This window comes from Salvelinus sp. IW2-2015, unplaced genomic scaffold (genome assembly GCF_002910315.2).
Source record: "Salvelinus sp. IW2-2015 unplaced genomic scaffold, ASM291031v2 Un_scaffold83, whole genome shotgun sequence".
In the NCBI taxonomy this organism is placed as follows: Eukaryota; Metazoa; Chordata; class Actinopteri; order Salmoniformes; family Salmonidae; genus Salvelinus; species Salvelinus sp. IW2-2015.
In genome coordinates, this window is record NW_019942514.1 from 722,103 (window position 1) to 738,280 (window position 16,178).

General features: G+C 40.8%; 1 protein-coding gene across 2 annotated transcripts in view; it reads left to right on the forward strand.

The window, feature by feature from the left end:
* Positions 1-12,974: 12,974 nt before the first annotated feature.
* LOC112068072 (CAP-Gly domain-containing linker protein 4) overlaps positions 12,975-16,178 on the forward strand; it is an 87,373-nt gene continuing 84,169 nt past the window's right edge. For both annotated transcript variants that reach the window (XM_024135082.1, XM_024135083.2), the window contains exon 1: positions 12,975-13,086. The gene's annotated coding sequence lies outside the window, so the exon portion shown is untranslated. The remainder of the gene's footprint in view (positions 13,087-16,178) is intronic.

Here is a 16,178-nt window from a genome sequence, read left to right on the forward strand (position 1 = left end):
AGCAAGAGCCTCTCGGTGGATGCTGCAGTGTACCCAAGTGGTGTCGGGAGCAACTGCTTGCACGCGCGTTACCACTCCACTATGTCTCCCTGTCATGGCTTTTGCGCCATCATTACAGATACCAACATGAGCTGCAGCTACGTTTGGCTACATAACGACCGTTGGTGGAATTCCCGCGAGAGAGTAACAGTTAATGTGATTGGATGTTAATTATTTGACTGGGCTACCTGTGTTTGACATTGTGTTGTTATTTTGCTGAACACTAGCTGGTTGAATTTTATTTTTGGCAGTGAAATGAGGCTACTCAGGTGAGAGAAAAAAACTCACCCAAATGTATAGCCCCATTGGAAAATATAAAGAAAAAAACATGTTAAAAAATAATATACTGTATATATACACACACACACACTACTGTTCAAACGTTTAGGGTCACTTAGACATTTCCATGTTTTCGAAAGAAAATAAAAAAAATTGTCCATTGAAATAACATCAAATTGATCAGAAATACAGTGTAGGCATTGTTAATGTTGTAAATGACTATTGTGCTGGAAACGGCTGATTTTTTTATGGAATATCTACATAGGCATACGGGGGCCCATTATCAGCAAMCATCATTCCTGTGTTCCAATGGCACGTTGTGTTAGCTAATCCAAGTTTATTATTTTAAAAGGCTAATTGATCATTAGAAAAGCATTTTGCAATTATGTAAGCACAGCTGAAAACTGTTGTCCTGATTTAAGAAGCAATAAAACGGGCCTTTTTTAGACTAGTTGAGTATCTAGAGCATCAGTATTTGTGGGTTTGATTACAGGCTCAAAATGGCCAAAAACAAAGACTTTCTTCTGAAACTCATCAGTCTATTCTTATTCTGAGAAATTAAGGCTATTCCATGTGAGAAATTGCCAAGAAACTGAAGATCTCGTACAATGCTGTGTACTACTCCCGTCACAGAACAGCGCAAACTGTCTCTAATCAGAATAGAAAGAGGAGTGGGAGGCCCCAGTGCACAACTGAGCAAGAGGACAAGTACATTAAAGTGTCTAGTTTGAGAAACAGACACCTCACAAGTCCTCAACTGGCGGCTTAATTAAATAGTACCCGCAAAACACCAGTCTCAACGTCAACAGTGAAGATGCGACTCCGGGATGCTGGCCTTCTTTTGCCCATCTTAGTCTTTTCTTTTTATTGGCCAGTCTGAGACATGGCTTTTTCTTTGCAACTCTGCCTAGAAGGCCAGCATCCCAGAGTCGCCTCTTCACTGTTGACGTTGAGACTGGTGTTTTGCAGGTACTATTTAATGAAGCTGCCAGTTGAGGACTTGTGAGGGGTCTGTGACCCCAAACTTTTGAACAGTAGTGTATATATATATTACAGTGGGCAAAAAAAGTATTAGTCAGCCACCAATTGTGCAAGTTCTCCCACTTAAAAAGATGAGAGAGGCCTGTAATTGTCATCATAGGTACACTCAACTATGACAGACAAAATGAGAAAAAGAAATCCAGAAAATTACATTGTAGGATTTTTAATGAATTTATTTGCAAATTATGGTGGAAAATAAGTATTTGGTCACCTACAAACAAGCATTTCTGGCTCTCACAGACCTGTAACTTCTTCTTTAAGAGGCTCCTCTGTCCTCCACTCGTTACCTGTATTAATGGCACCTGTTTGAACTTGTTATCAGTATAAAAGACACCTGTCCACAACCTCAAACAGTCACACTCCAAACTCCACTATGGCCAAGACCAAAGAGCTGTCAAAGGACACCAGAAACAAAATTGTAGACCTGCACCAGGCTGGGAAGACTGAATCTGCATAGGTAAGCAGCTTGGTTTGAAGAAATCAACTGTGGGAGCAATTATTAGGAAATGGAAGACATACAAGACCACTGATAATCTCCCTCGATCTGGGGGCCACGCAAGATCTCACCCCGTGGGGTCAAAATGATCACAAACGGTGAGCAAAAATCCCAGAACCACACGGGGGGGACCTAGTGAATGACCTGCAGAGAGCTGGGACCAAAGTAACAAAGCCTACCATCAGTAACACACTACGCCGCCAGGGACTCAAATCCTGCAGTGCCAGACGTGTCCCCCTGCTTAAGCCAGTACATGTCCAGGCCCGTCTGAAGTTTGCTAGAGAGCATTTGGATGATCCAGAAGAAGATTGGGAGAATGTCATATGGTCAGATGAAACCAAAATATAACTTTTTGGTAAAAAACTCAACTCGGCGTGTTTGAGGACAAAGAATGCTGAGTTGCATCCAAAGAACACCATACCTACTGTGAAGCATGGGGGTGGAAACATCATGCTTTGGGGCTGTTTTTCTGCAAAGGGACCAGGACGACTGATCCGTGTAAAGGAAAGAATGAATGGGGCATGTATCGTGAGATTTTGAGTGAAAACCTCCTTCCATCAGCAAGGGCATTTGATGATGAAACGTGGCTGGGTCTTTCTGCATGACAATGATCCCAACAACACCGCCCGGGCAACGAAGGAGTGGCTTCGTAAAGCATTTCAAGGTCCTGGAGTGGCCTAGCCAGTCTCCAGATCTCAACCCATAGAAAATCTTTGGAGGGAGTTGAAAGTCCGTGTTGCCCAGCAACAGCCCCAAAACATCACTGCTCTAGAGGAGATCTGCATGGAGGAATGGGCCAAAATACCAGTAACGTGTGTGAAACCTTGTGAAGACTTACAGAAAACGTTTGACCTCTTGTCATTGCAACAAAGTAATATACACAAATATGAATAAACTTTTGTTATTGACCAAATACTTATTTTCCACCATAATTTGCAAATAAATTCATAAAAAATCCTACAATGTGATTTTCTGGAATTCTTTTTCTCATTTTGTCTGTCATAGTTGAAGTGTACCTATGATGAAAATTACAGGCCTCTCTCATCTTTTTAAGTGGGAGAACTTGCACAATTGGTGGCTGACTAAATACTTTTTTGCCCCACTGTACATACATACATTTGTATTTTTAAATGTGAATCATATTTTTATTTTGCGTACCCCTGATGGCATTGTACCCCAGTTTGGGAATACCTGTACTAGAGGAAGCTCTGCAGAGTGGTCACTAGCTGGCTCAGCCACAAGGTCATACAATCTTTTGATTTTAAACCTAACCTTAACCAGAATGCTAACCCAAATGCCTAACCCTAACCTTAAATTACGACCAAATTATGTTGTTAATYTTAGTTTTCATATAGTTTTACGGTCAGTCAACCTGCTCTTTATAATGGCTTACATAAGAATGTGACAATGAAGAGCTGTCAATATTGTAGTGAACCTTGGTATGGACCTCTTGGTGTAATGGTTAAGGTGGTGGCTTGACAATTGCTGGACCCAGGTTCAATTCCTGGTCGGGGTTCCACTTTAATTCGCTCTACTGGTGTCAGAAGAGGGATGGCAGATAGATTTGTAAGTGTTAGGGACCTGATATTGAGAAGAGATACATTTTTGCCACTTACAAGGGACCTACGGCTTTGTCACTGTGGTGGTACCATAAAAAGGCCAATTTCTACCTTTTCTAAAGGTACGCTTTTGTACCTGTGGGCTCTATGATACACTATTGACTATTTTAAGGTACAAAATGCAAGAGGACACCTATGTACCTATACTTAATGGTACAATGCATGTACCTTACAGGGCACCACTACAGTGAYCCCACTATCACAGCCAATAAACTCTGTAACTGTTTAAAAGTCACCATTGGCCTCTGAGCGGTTTACTTCCTCTCCGGCAACTGAGTTAGGATGTACGCCTGTACCTTTTCTATAATAACCTAAAGTGATACTGGCAAGAGCAGTGTGCGGGTCTTTATTTTCTTTAAGATTTCATGTAATTATTCCCACGCAAGCCGACTCAGATGTTTGAGTGCTTTTCCTATTTTGAAATACAATTATCAGATCAAACGTATATCTACTGAGTAAAAGGCTCAAATCCTTGGGTGAAGTCATTGTGCTTGCTGAAGTTAGGGACTTTGTTATTAAGGATGTCGATGCTGAAGATATGTATGGCCATGATCTGGAGTTACATGCAGTTTTCTTATTGCTTCTTGTTTACAATTTTCACCAGCCTTGTCATTAGGCATACCTCTTGTTTTACCTTACATAATAAACAAACAAACCACCAAAATATATATATTGTTATCCTAGCTTAAGTTCAAGTTTAAGTATTTTAAATCTTTGTTGAAGACCATTTTAGTTCACCTTCAGAGGTCATCTTACCAAACCTCTTAATGATCAGACACTTTTTTTCAATTTTCACCTAAAATGACATACCCAGATCTAACTGCCTGTAGCTCAGGCCCTGAATCTTGATACCATTTGAAAGGACTTTGAAACACTTTGAACTTTGGGGAAATGTGAAAGGAATGTAGGAAAATATAACACATTAGATCTGGTAAAAGATAATACAAAGAAAAAATCCACCTTTTTTGTATTTGTTTGGTACCATCATCTTTGAAATACAAGAGAAATTTGTTCTATTTYGGCCACTAGATGGCAGCAGTGTATGTGCAAAGTTTTAGACTGAACCAATGAACCATTTCTGTTCAAAATGTTGTACCAAGACTGCTCAAATCTGCCTAATTTGTTTATTAATAACTTTTCAAGTTCAAAACTGTGCACTCCCCTCAAACAATAGCATGGTATTCTTTCACTGTAATAGCTACTGTAAATTGGACAGTGCAGTTAGATTAACAAGAATTTAAGCTTTCTGCCAATATCAGATATGTCTATGTCCTGGGAAATGTTCTTGTTACTTACAACCTCATGCTAATCGCATTAGCCTACATTAGCTCAAACCTCCCGTGGGGGCCCCACCGATCCTAAAGAAGCTTTTTTTAGGCTCACTGCAGTAAATATACCCACACTTCCCAAGAGGGCTCTATTAATAGTGTGCCTGAAAGGGGAACACCTTTCTATTCTCTTCAATTGCCTGGTCGACTGTACTTCAGCCTCACTTGGATCAATATATTACAGAAAAGGTAACAGGAGAAGAGATAAGAGGGATGAAAAAGCAGGTGTGCGCAAGGAGGCCTATGTTARGGTTCGTTCCTTACGTCCTTCTTTGTCAATCATTGGTTCATTGGTGAAATTAGCATTATGACAATATCTTTAATTAAATCATTCAAAAACCTTTATTAATTGCAATTGCAGACAGAAGTTGACAAACAGGAACATAGCACGCATGTTTCTGAGTAAGTTCTGCCTCAAACAAGGTCTCAAGTTGTTTTATTAAACCGAAGTCCCGCCTTAGTGATGTCACTGACTAAGTCATTACCTTTTTACTCTTGAGACCAAAACCCTATATAAACAATGGCTTTTAGTGGTATCTTAAACTTAGCAGTAAACGTCCACTCCCCAAAGCTGATTTATTGTGGAATGTCTAACTAGTCTCTTATCTCCCACACTCCCCTGCAGAGTTCTCTCTCAGTCACACACACACACACACACACACACACACACACACACACACACACAGAGAAACAGAGAGAGAAAGAAAACAACCGTGGAACAATTCTAAAACTATATAATGAATATATATATATTGTTAATCTATAGTCTAGGACCCTATAAATGTAAGGAGGGAGGGGTCTTATAACCCCTCCCCTTCTATTAATATAACATAAGCATAATCAATTATTCTAATACATCAAACATTTGTACAGCCCCAAATCATGACCGCTAGGTGAATCCTGACACCTACAAACCTGACTCAGTTACACCAGCTCTGTCAGGAGGAATGGGCCAAAATTCACCCAACTTATTGTGGGACGCTTATGAAAGGCTACCTGAAATGTTTGACCCAAGTTAAACAATTTAAAGGCAATGCTACCAAATACTAATTGAGTGTATGTAAACTTCTGACCCACTGGGAATGTGATGAAAGAAATAAAAGATGTAATAAATAATTCTCTCTACAATTATTCTGACATTTCACATTCTTAAAATAAAGTGGTGAAAAAGTGGTGTTCACTGACCTAACACAGGGACTTTTTACAAGGATAAATGTCAGGAATTGTGAAAAACTGAGTTTAAATGTATTTGGCTACGGTGTATCTAAACTTCCGACTTCAACTTTACTTCCAGGTCAACTGTAATATGAATACCATTGTAAAGCACAATTTCTACCGTTTCCAGCAAAATCAATGACGAGCCCTTCATGCTGCCCGTCTCTGCATGATTAAAATAGGCAATGAGCGCCGTCGGGTCTTTTTAAAAATGGCAGATGGGGAAGCGAAACCTACTGCGTGATATGGAAAGGGGGAGATAAGCCGTGTGGGGCTCTGTCCAACTTATCCCTTYTAAAATGTAAATAAAACACTATAAAGAGTTTATATAATGTTTCATTACATACCTATTTGAAGGTTTGTGTTGAATTTGAATTGGGTTTTTAGCGCGGCGCTAAAGCTAACAGCGGCTGATGATGTCTTGTAGTGATGATGCAAAAAATGAATGCATTCTCTTATTTGTAATCTGCGAGAGAAGCACTACACCTGGTGGAGAGGCTGTACCACACAGAATTAGTTGCATAATGCATGCTGTACGTTACGGCATGACACGTCACAATTTAACGTACATYGTCAGAGGGGTCGTTTTTTCCCCAACTTTTCTCCAATACTATTGGGCCATGACCATGTCAATCAACGCTTGAATAGAAACATAGTTCATGTCGTGGAAATATTCGGTCAATCATATTTCACAAATACCGGAGGATATGAGTTCAAATAGACTTTTTATTATTTCATAACAAAAGCCGAGCTGGTTCATGAATACAACTGCCTTCCAGTCTTGGCACACACGTTTTATACATTATTCCACCTTACGTCATACTCATAGTAACTCCTCTTAATGGCTCATCCCCTCTGGCATTTAGCCACTGTTATCATATTGCCTTGCACTAAGTTTCATATTAGGGCATGGAACCCGTAGAGCTACAGAAATAGGTTCATGCATGTAGGACAACAGTAACAGACCATGGCACTGTACAGGAATAACCAGACATGTCATCCTGCTAACTCCTCTGAAAGGGACACTCCTGTTCTGGAAAAGACCCAGGTGCATGTCTAATGGTGTCTAATGACCCAGAGCACATATAGAGTGCACTAGTCTTGCTGGYTCCTTCTGAAATAAATAATTGCCACATATGTATTAAAAAAGTCACAATATTCACACCCCGGATTTTGATTCCAACACAGTCGTTACAGTCCCATTAGTTTTCATTGCAGCCTCATTTGAATGCCGCGGTTGTGCAAATTTGTACGGAATGAGGTTAGTCACCGTTAGCTAACTGCCAGGTTTGTCTGTCAGGCTAGCTAGAAAAGTTGTGTGGCTGCACTGGTGAAACGTCAAGCTGTCACTTTCACTACCGAACATTAGCCATACAGTCAACTAGCCACGAAATAGAGATTAGAGGAATTCGTATATATCTGTCGGAATATATTAAACACTAAACTATTCCACCTTTTTGTGAGACATGATGTCCTCTAGAAACCATGAAAAAACAGGTATGTGAATCCTAGGACGAGGCATAGGAATGAAAAAGATAGAGTGAGAAATACCATTTATTTACAAAAATAGACTTGATTTACAATACAGATTTTTAAATAGTTGATTGTCTGTTTTTTTGTACATATAATAATGTTCTTATAGGAAAATTGTGTATGACTGTTTTAATATTTTTGGAATGGCCCACGCCTGTGTCTGACAGACCATGTGGGTGCAATTAGCCAAACATTGTTAGACACTGAAACCATTAATTTCCACACTATGATTCCTGATCCTGGTGACTACACCAAATGGGAATTATGTGATAACTCGGCCATGTTTTTGTATGAGGTGAGGTCAGGTAACTATGCACTTTCAGAAGGGGAGCGTGGTATAGAGAAAGCTAGTTGAATAACAGAGCTTCTTTTCACATAAGTCAAAGCAATAACATTAGCATCATCAGATACACCTGCAGTTTTCAGGGCTGTGCTTGTACAATAAATGCCTATAAGAATACTTAAATAATAGTAGAAAAGTGCCAACAAATAGAAGTAGCAAATGTGCAGCATTTCAGGGATATGTGCCCATGGCTGTTCCTGGCAGTTCAAACTTTGCTAATGACATATACGCTCTCAATAAAAAGGTTTAGAATTGTACTTAAGAGTACAAACGTACAGTATGTCACTGTGGTGGTACCCTGTCCATTGTACCTTTTTAGTTTTAGGTACTTAACTGTACCTTTGCAGTTCGTACCTTAAGAGCCAATAGTGTACATGTCACGCCCTGACCTGAGATATCTCTGTTTTCTTTATATTTTGGTTAGGTCGGGGTGTGACTAGGGTGGGTACGTTCGTTTTTGTATTGTCTAGGKTTTTTTGTATGTCTATGGTGGCCTGATATGGTTCCCAATCAGAGGCAGCTGGTTATCGTTGAGACTTAGTCTTGGTAATTTCTTCAAACAATCATCTTCATTTAATATCGATTAATTATTGCAATAATGAGACCGTCAGCCCACCAGTCTAGACAGAGTCTAACAGACGATGCACAGTTTTTATTTAGCTGATACCAAGATTGCTTAGTCAGTCATTTCTAAACTTCCCATAAGCCACCTTGGTTTTCTACACAGGATGATCTTTTACTTAGTTTCCCAGATGCCAGGAAGATGAGACAATGAGGCATTGTTATTAACTCTTCCAGGCTCTCTCTATCTCGAGTCACACACACCACATCTTGTCTATAGAATGCTATCTTTTAGGTTTTTATCACCGACWCAAATCAATTGTCAGCTTCAAGCTATCTCTAGTAGAAGCCATGTCCTCAACACCCAGACTAGCTGCAGGGTGCTAGAGTGGAGACCATAAAACACAGCATTAGCAGGACAGAAATATCTTACTGTTCGTTAAGTAAATAATTGTTACATATCCAACAAATGAGGTGAATACATAATTTTCCCCTCACAATGTCTACAATTTTTTTCCTGAGGTCTTGGCTGATTTCTTTTGATTTTCCCATGATGTCAAGCAAAGAGGCACTGAGTTTGAAGGTAGGCCTTGAAATACATCCACAGGTACACCTCCAATTGACTCAAATGATGTCAATTTGCCTATCAGAAGCTTCTAAGGCCATGACATAATTTTCTGGAATTTTCCAAGCTGTTTAAAAGGCACAGTCAACTTAGTGTATGTACATTTCTGACCCACTGGAATTGTGGTACAGTGAATTATAAGTGAAATAATCTGTCTGTAAACAATTGTTGGAAAAATTACTTGTGTCATGCACAAAGTAGATGTCCTAACCGACTTGCCAAAACTATAGTTTGTTAACAAGAAATTTGTGGAGTGGTTGAAAAACGAGTTTTAATGACTCCAACCTAAGTGTATGTAAACTTCTGACTTCAACTGTATATATTCTTAATCCATTCCTTACTTAGATTTACGTGTATTTTGGGTATATGTTGTGAAACTGTTAGATATTACTTGTTAGATATTACTGCACTGTCGGAGCTAGAAGCACAAGCATTTCGCTACACCCGCAATAACATCTGCTAAACACGTGTGTGACCATAAAGTATTTCTTTACTTTATGAAAAGCCATCTGACCATAACTGTTCTGGTAGTTTTGTTAATTGTTTGAGTGCATGGGATTTCCCCACAATTTGCCAAACCAAATGAGAAGATTGTAACAAATTTGCATTTAACCACATTCAGGCTTCCCTTTTTCATTTCTTTTGTGTGTGGCGTGTTTCGGAAACTACCAGAAAGCCTTTGGTTTAGGTCCTTCAGATGTTTTTTTTTTAGGAATTGTGTGATGTTAGTTTCTTATTTTAATCACATGGACCTCAACCTTTTTATCCCCTTTTACTGGGGTTTAGTCCAACACCGTCTTCTTGATGCATTCTGCCATACTGGTACTGGCGTCTGCCTGCAAAACAAAATAACATTACAATGCAATGTTCCACTGCATTAACCCCATACAGAAACCAGCTACCTGCATTACCCCCTGGACCGAAACTAACCCTGACAACCTGTACCTCCCTACTCCCTGTGAAGGGAGGCCTTCCCGAGGTGTGAGCCTTGTCTGAGAGAGCAAATTGGAACAGAAAGGGGTGGAACTTGCACAGAGGGTAAATTCATGTCATTTTTTAAATTGATGATATTAATAATCTGGGGAATACATAACCCGTTTAACAACTCATCTATGGAAATGTATCTGGACTTCACAAGTATAGACAACTGAAAAACTTGACTTGAGCCTATGTTGTCATTGATGTGGATACTAACCCATACACCCTTTCATCTTTCCATTACTTCAGAATACATTTGTTAAAACAGTATAATGTTATAAGGACATAAAAACTTAATGGTATTTTTTGGGGGGATTTAAAACTTGTGTTGTGTTTTGTCTTGGGGTACTCTCTGTATGTGCAGGTTTCTCTTTGAGTCCTTGCCACAAAGACTGGATCACCGAGTCATCTAGGTGATCACTGAGAAGTGGAACCTTTGCCTACTTTACCTCAGGGCCTGTGGTGAAGTAACCAAAGGCTCCACCCCCCCAGATCATAGAATTTGTTCCGTGCCACAGGCGCCCACGAGGAGGGACTCCAGGCTGCTAAATGAGAATAAACTGGGAAGTTCTGATGTGTTTATTTCTAGAAAGTGAATTGAATTCTCAAATGAATACACAAAACACTGATAACCAATGCAAATGTTTTTCTTTAAAAATAATAGTGGACAAGACAATATTCTGTTGACTATGGGCTATTCATGTTACATTTGCAACAGGTTGGATTGGAGGTTTGCGTAAAAAACGGATTATACACGAAACACATTCAGTCTCAGTAGCAAGTTGACAGAAGTTTGCTCCGACGGGGGTGTCACATCACACGGGTAGCTAAATCGTATTTTTTCTTTGGTTACGAGTTAGTGAACGCGAAGGAAATCTGCACGTCCTCAGCGTGCTGTCAGCCTGGCGCTCTGCTAATTTATGTGATAGCGGCTCGGAAAACATTCTGCGGTTTGATTGGTTTGACGCTGAAAATAATGCTGCCCAGTGCTAGGCTTGAATGTACAACGACCCAGGGTAGCTGTAAATTCTGACTTTACCATCTTCCATGGAGCCTGAAAGAACCGGAGAACGCAAAACGGAAGTGCGCATTTTGGAACATACGTATGATGTGAACAACAATAGCGGAATCAGCGGTTCGCCTTCAAAATAAAAGTTTCAATTGAAACTGATACAAACGGGGAAAAGTATCTAATGTTATTTCTCGCTGTTAAAGTCCCGCAATAAAAGCTACAACACTAATATTTGTGAAACATYTTTACAGTTCTATTCTACGAGTGTCACTGAGTAAGCTGATACCCCATTTCATGGACCTAAAATCAGCTGTACATTACAATATGAATGTCCAATACGCAGAATAGGCTGAATAGTGAGGTGATTTCGCACAGTTGAAGTGCCGCATTTGGTTTGCAACAGTTGGGGGTTGTATAAACCTACCTGTGCAACAATGAATAATTTTACAAATGCCAACTCTCCCGTGCCATTAGACTAACTAGCCAAAGAATGAACGTGAAACTAATAATTTACCATGGAAATCGTAAACACGTAGAATTCTATTCATTCATTAAAACCCCTTAGAGTCTATTGATGCACCGTTGCGTCAATCTAAGTAATTTAACAAAAAATTCTCCATCAAAATCTGTCAATTTAATCTAGAGACGTCTCAAGCCGCCTATGGCAACCTTCCGCATCTGCGGTGGAAGGTGGCCGAGCTACCATGGTGTTTGTCAGATCATGAGACATCCTTCTCACGAAAACATCTGTCACGTCCGAACGGTTTGGCCTACAAACTAATATGACCACTGTATGGAAAAATGAGACTCATGAACACAACTCCTCTGAAGGTAAACTGTACCGGTTTAAACAATTTATGGAAGTATGGAGGTAGTTTTGTGCCTATCCAAAAAAGGGGGRAAAAACAATATATATTTCCTGAGCTTTCTTATATCTCCTAGATATAGGACAGACACTTCAAAAACTTATACCTTATGATCTATTTTTTTACTGTCATTGTTTGACATTAATGTGTTTTTCAGTGCGTTTCTATGGGCTATAGTAGTAAAGGCCAAATTCAATATTTCATCAGGTATTTTTTTAATATCTTTTTATACCTAAAGGGGTCCTACATTTCAAAATCAAATAGATACATGATCCATCGCCTCCTGAGTGGCGCAGTGTGCCACTAGAGATTCTGAGTTCGAGTCCAGGCTCTGTCGCAGCCGGCCGCGACCGGGAGACCCATGGGGCGGTGCATAATTGGCCCAGCGTCGTCCGGGTTAGGGGAGGGTTTGGCCGTCAGGGATGTCCTTGTCCCATCACACACTAGCGACTCCTGTGGCGGCCAGGCGCAGTGCATGCTGACACGGTAGCCAGGTGCACAGTGTTTCCTCTGACACATTGGTGCAGCTGGCATCCGGGTTAAGTGGGCATTGTGTCAAGAAGCAGTGTGGCTTGGCTGGGTTGGGTTGGGTTGGGTTGGGTTGGGTTTCGGAGGGCGCACTGCTCTCGACCTTCGCCTCTCCCTAGTGCGTACGGGAGTTGCAGCAATGAGACAAGACTAACTACCAATTGGATACCACGAAATTAGGGAGAAAACAGGGTAAAAAAAACWAAAATAAATATAAAAGATACATGATCCGTTGTATGACCATCTTAAAACAATTCCATATGTCAGTTTAAGATCCTCAAATCTGGGGATTATCATGCGATAACTCTCCTAGCAGTTGTTAGGCCCGAGGTGGAGTTATCACACGATAAATCCTGGGTTCTCATGCCTTATTGCTTAAAAAATCTTGTTTTAGCCTTATCTAGTACAATTGTGGCTTGATTCCACTATTTTTAACCGGTTTGCATTCGTTTCAATGGGGGACTTTTATTTGGAAGCCGAATCTCAGATTCCACTATTGTTTCTCACAACACACACGTCAACATTAACATCGAGTTGAGGAATTTTGTTTCATCATCATGAGCATCCTGGACCAAACACAGAGACAGATTGCTCACCGGTTACTTTTTAGATAGGAAGACCAGGTACTGTAAATCGTTCTCTCTAAAGTGTTTGACATTGTACCAATAGCTAGAGTGGCAAATTGGTACGAGGTTGTGGTTTGTTGTTGTTTTTATGCGCAGCAAGCTTGGCCTGATCAGCTGTGGCCATTCATGCAGGTGTGTAGCTAGCTAGCTGAGCGTAAGTTAACGTTACCTTTTCATATCATTGTCATCCATTTTAATATTTTGAGTAAGCATCATCATTTACTCGTGAATGACGCCGTAGCTAGTATCTGGGAAAATGAGCAGCAGTGTATGTGAATGGGTAACTTGTGTAGTTAGCGTCAACTACTTAAGCAGAGCCTGTCTGCATGAAATGGACGAGCAACCCGGTCTAGTCGAAATATTGTTTTCGATTAGACCGGGTTGAATCTGACTATTGAGACTTCTAGTTGATAAAATGCATATGATATTTACAGCTCACGCTTCACCAGGATCCCTTGTGCTGGTTTGTGATAGTAAATTAACAAGATGATCATGTCTCTTGCTGCTGCTAGCTAGCTAGCGGGAAATGACAAAACACCCAAATAGGCTATACAGGGCTTTTGGTAATTGTATAGATGGCCTGGTTAATAGTCAAAAAGCTATCCCACTTTGCAGTCCCTATTGCTAACTGCAGCCACAAGAAGGAGGGGAGTTTGGTGAAAATATAGGCTAGTCTCTCTCCAGAATGGCTCAGCTGTCAATCAAATTGATTTATAAATCCCTTTTTATCAGCCATTGTCTCAAAGTGCTATACAGAAACTCAGCCGAAAACCCCAAACAGCAAGCAATGCAGATGTAGAAGCATGGTGGCTAGGAAAAACTCCCTAGAAAGGCAGGAACCTAGGAAGAAACCTAGAGAGGAACAAGGCTCTGAGGGGTGTCCTCTTCTGGCTGTGCCAGGTGGAGATTATAACAGTACATGGCCAATATGTTCAAACGTTCATAGATGACCAGCAGGGTATAATAATAATCACAGTGGTTGTAGAGGGTGCAACAGGTCAGCACCTCAGGAGTAAATGTCAGTTGGTTTTTCATAGCCAAGCATTCAGAGTTGGAGACAGCAGGTGTGGTAGAGAGAGAATACTTAATTCACACAGGACACCGGATAAGAATGGATTAATACTCCAGATATAACAGACTGATCCAAGCATAAATACTGCATAAATCAATACTGGAGGCTGAGACAGGAGGGGTCGGGAGACACTGTGGCCAAGTCCGACGATATCCCCGGACAGGGCCAWCCAGGCAGGATATAACCCCACCCACTTTGCCAAAGCACAGCCCCCACCACTAGAGGGATATCTTCAACCACCAACTTACTACCCTGGGACAAGGCCGAATATAGCCCACGAAGATCTCCCTTTAACGGCACAAACCCGAGGGGGGCGCCAACCCGGACAGGAAGATCACGTCAGTGACTCAACCCACTCAAGTGACACCCCTCTTAGGGACGGCATGGAAGAGCACCAGTATTTATTTAACTAGGCAAGTCAGTTAAGAACAAATTCTTATTTACAATGACAGCCTACCGGGGAACAGTGGGCTAACTGCCTTGTTCAGGGGCAGAACGACAGATTTTCAATCTAGCAACCTTTCAGTTACTAGTCCAACGCTCTAACCACTAGGATACCTGCCACCCAGTAAGCCAGTGACTCAGCCCCCGTAATAGGGTTAGAGGCAGAGACAGCAAGGGCGGTTCGTTGCTCCAGTACCTTTCCGTTCACCTTCACACCCCTGGGCCAGACTACACTCAATCATAGGACCTACTGAAGAGACGAGTCTTCAATAAAGACTTAAAGGTCGAGACAGAGTCTGCGTCTCTCACATGGATAGGCAGACCGTTCCATGAAAATKGAGCTCTATAGGAGAAAGCCCTGCCTCCAGCTGTTTGCTTAGAAATTCTAGGGACAATAAGGAGGCCCGCGTCTTGTGACCGTAGCGTACGTGTAGATATGTACTGTAGGACCAAATCAGAAAGATAAGTAGGAGCAAGCCCATGTAATACTTTGTAGGTTTGCAGTAAAACCTTGAAATCAGCCCTAGCCTTAACAGGAAGCAAGTGTAGCGAGGCTAGCACTCTAGTAATATGATAAAAGAACATGCCAATTCTTTTGCATTCATTGTTTTCATTGTGTGAATTGTGTTCCCTTTGATTGTTTATTTTTTATTAGTTCCCCATGAGATATATCATCGGTACTAAACAAATGTAATAGGGAAAAGAGTAGCTCAAGTCAAGACATAGAAAGGGAGGCGGACAGGCTGAGTAGAGAGAGAAATGCAATTGAAAGAACCTGAATTTTCCTTATATTTTTTACAGTTTTTATTTGTCTGCTTTATGTATTTTGACTTATTTGAAGATGGAAGTTATCGTTCTACTGCTGCATTGGCCTATAGGCTATGAGTTCCATGCGCTCATTTCTTTAGCTGCCAATGGATCACAGTGTGTCATTGTGTCCATATGGCAGAGGCTGGTGCTCTCACCATAGTTTAATTTCACTTTTAGATTTTTATCATTTTACTTCAGATGTTTATGATTAACCACGTGATTTTGAGAAACAAATCATAACTGGCATGCAGATCGGTAGAAATGGTATGATAAATTGTAAGCTTCCCCAAACTTGAAACTCACGCTCCGCCTTTGAAGTCTTTATACAATAATTGCCTCCGCATTTAAATGGTGGGATTTGCCTATAGGCTACTTTGAAGCAAGGTAAGACGTGCCTCATAATACGAAGTAAAACAGTCAGGTTTCAAACAATTAAGTAGGGCTGTGTTTTCAAAATGCATACTGCCTCCAGCTCACATTGTAAAGTAGTGGTGACGCKCCGATAGCCTGTTGCCTGCACTTGACTTGTGAATGGGAGGCGCACTTCAATTAGGTTACCAGTTGAGAAAAAAAATAGTAGGCCTAGCTCTTTTTTAAGTGTGCACCAAAAATGTTTTTTTAACATGGGACTGCATTTAGAATTGTTTGTCCATGAATGGGCTTATAAAAGCACATGATTTACTCCCACTGCAACCAGCTGAGGAGCTGCAGGAGAAATCCAGCTCAAAAGGCTCTGTATGCTGTGCGTGTGTGATTAGTTGTG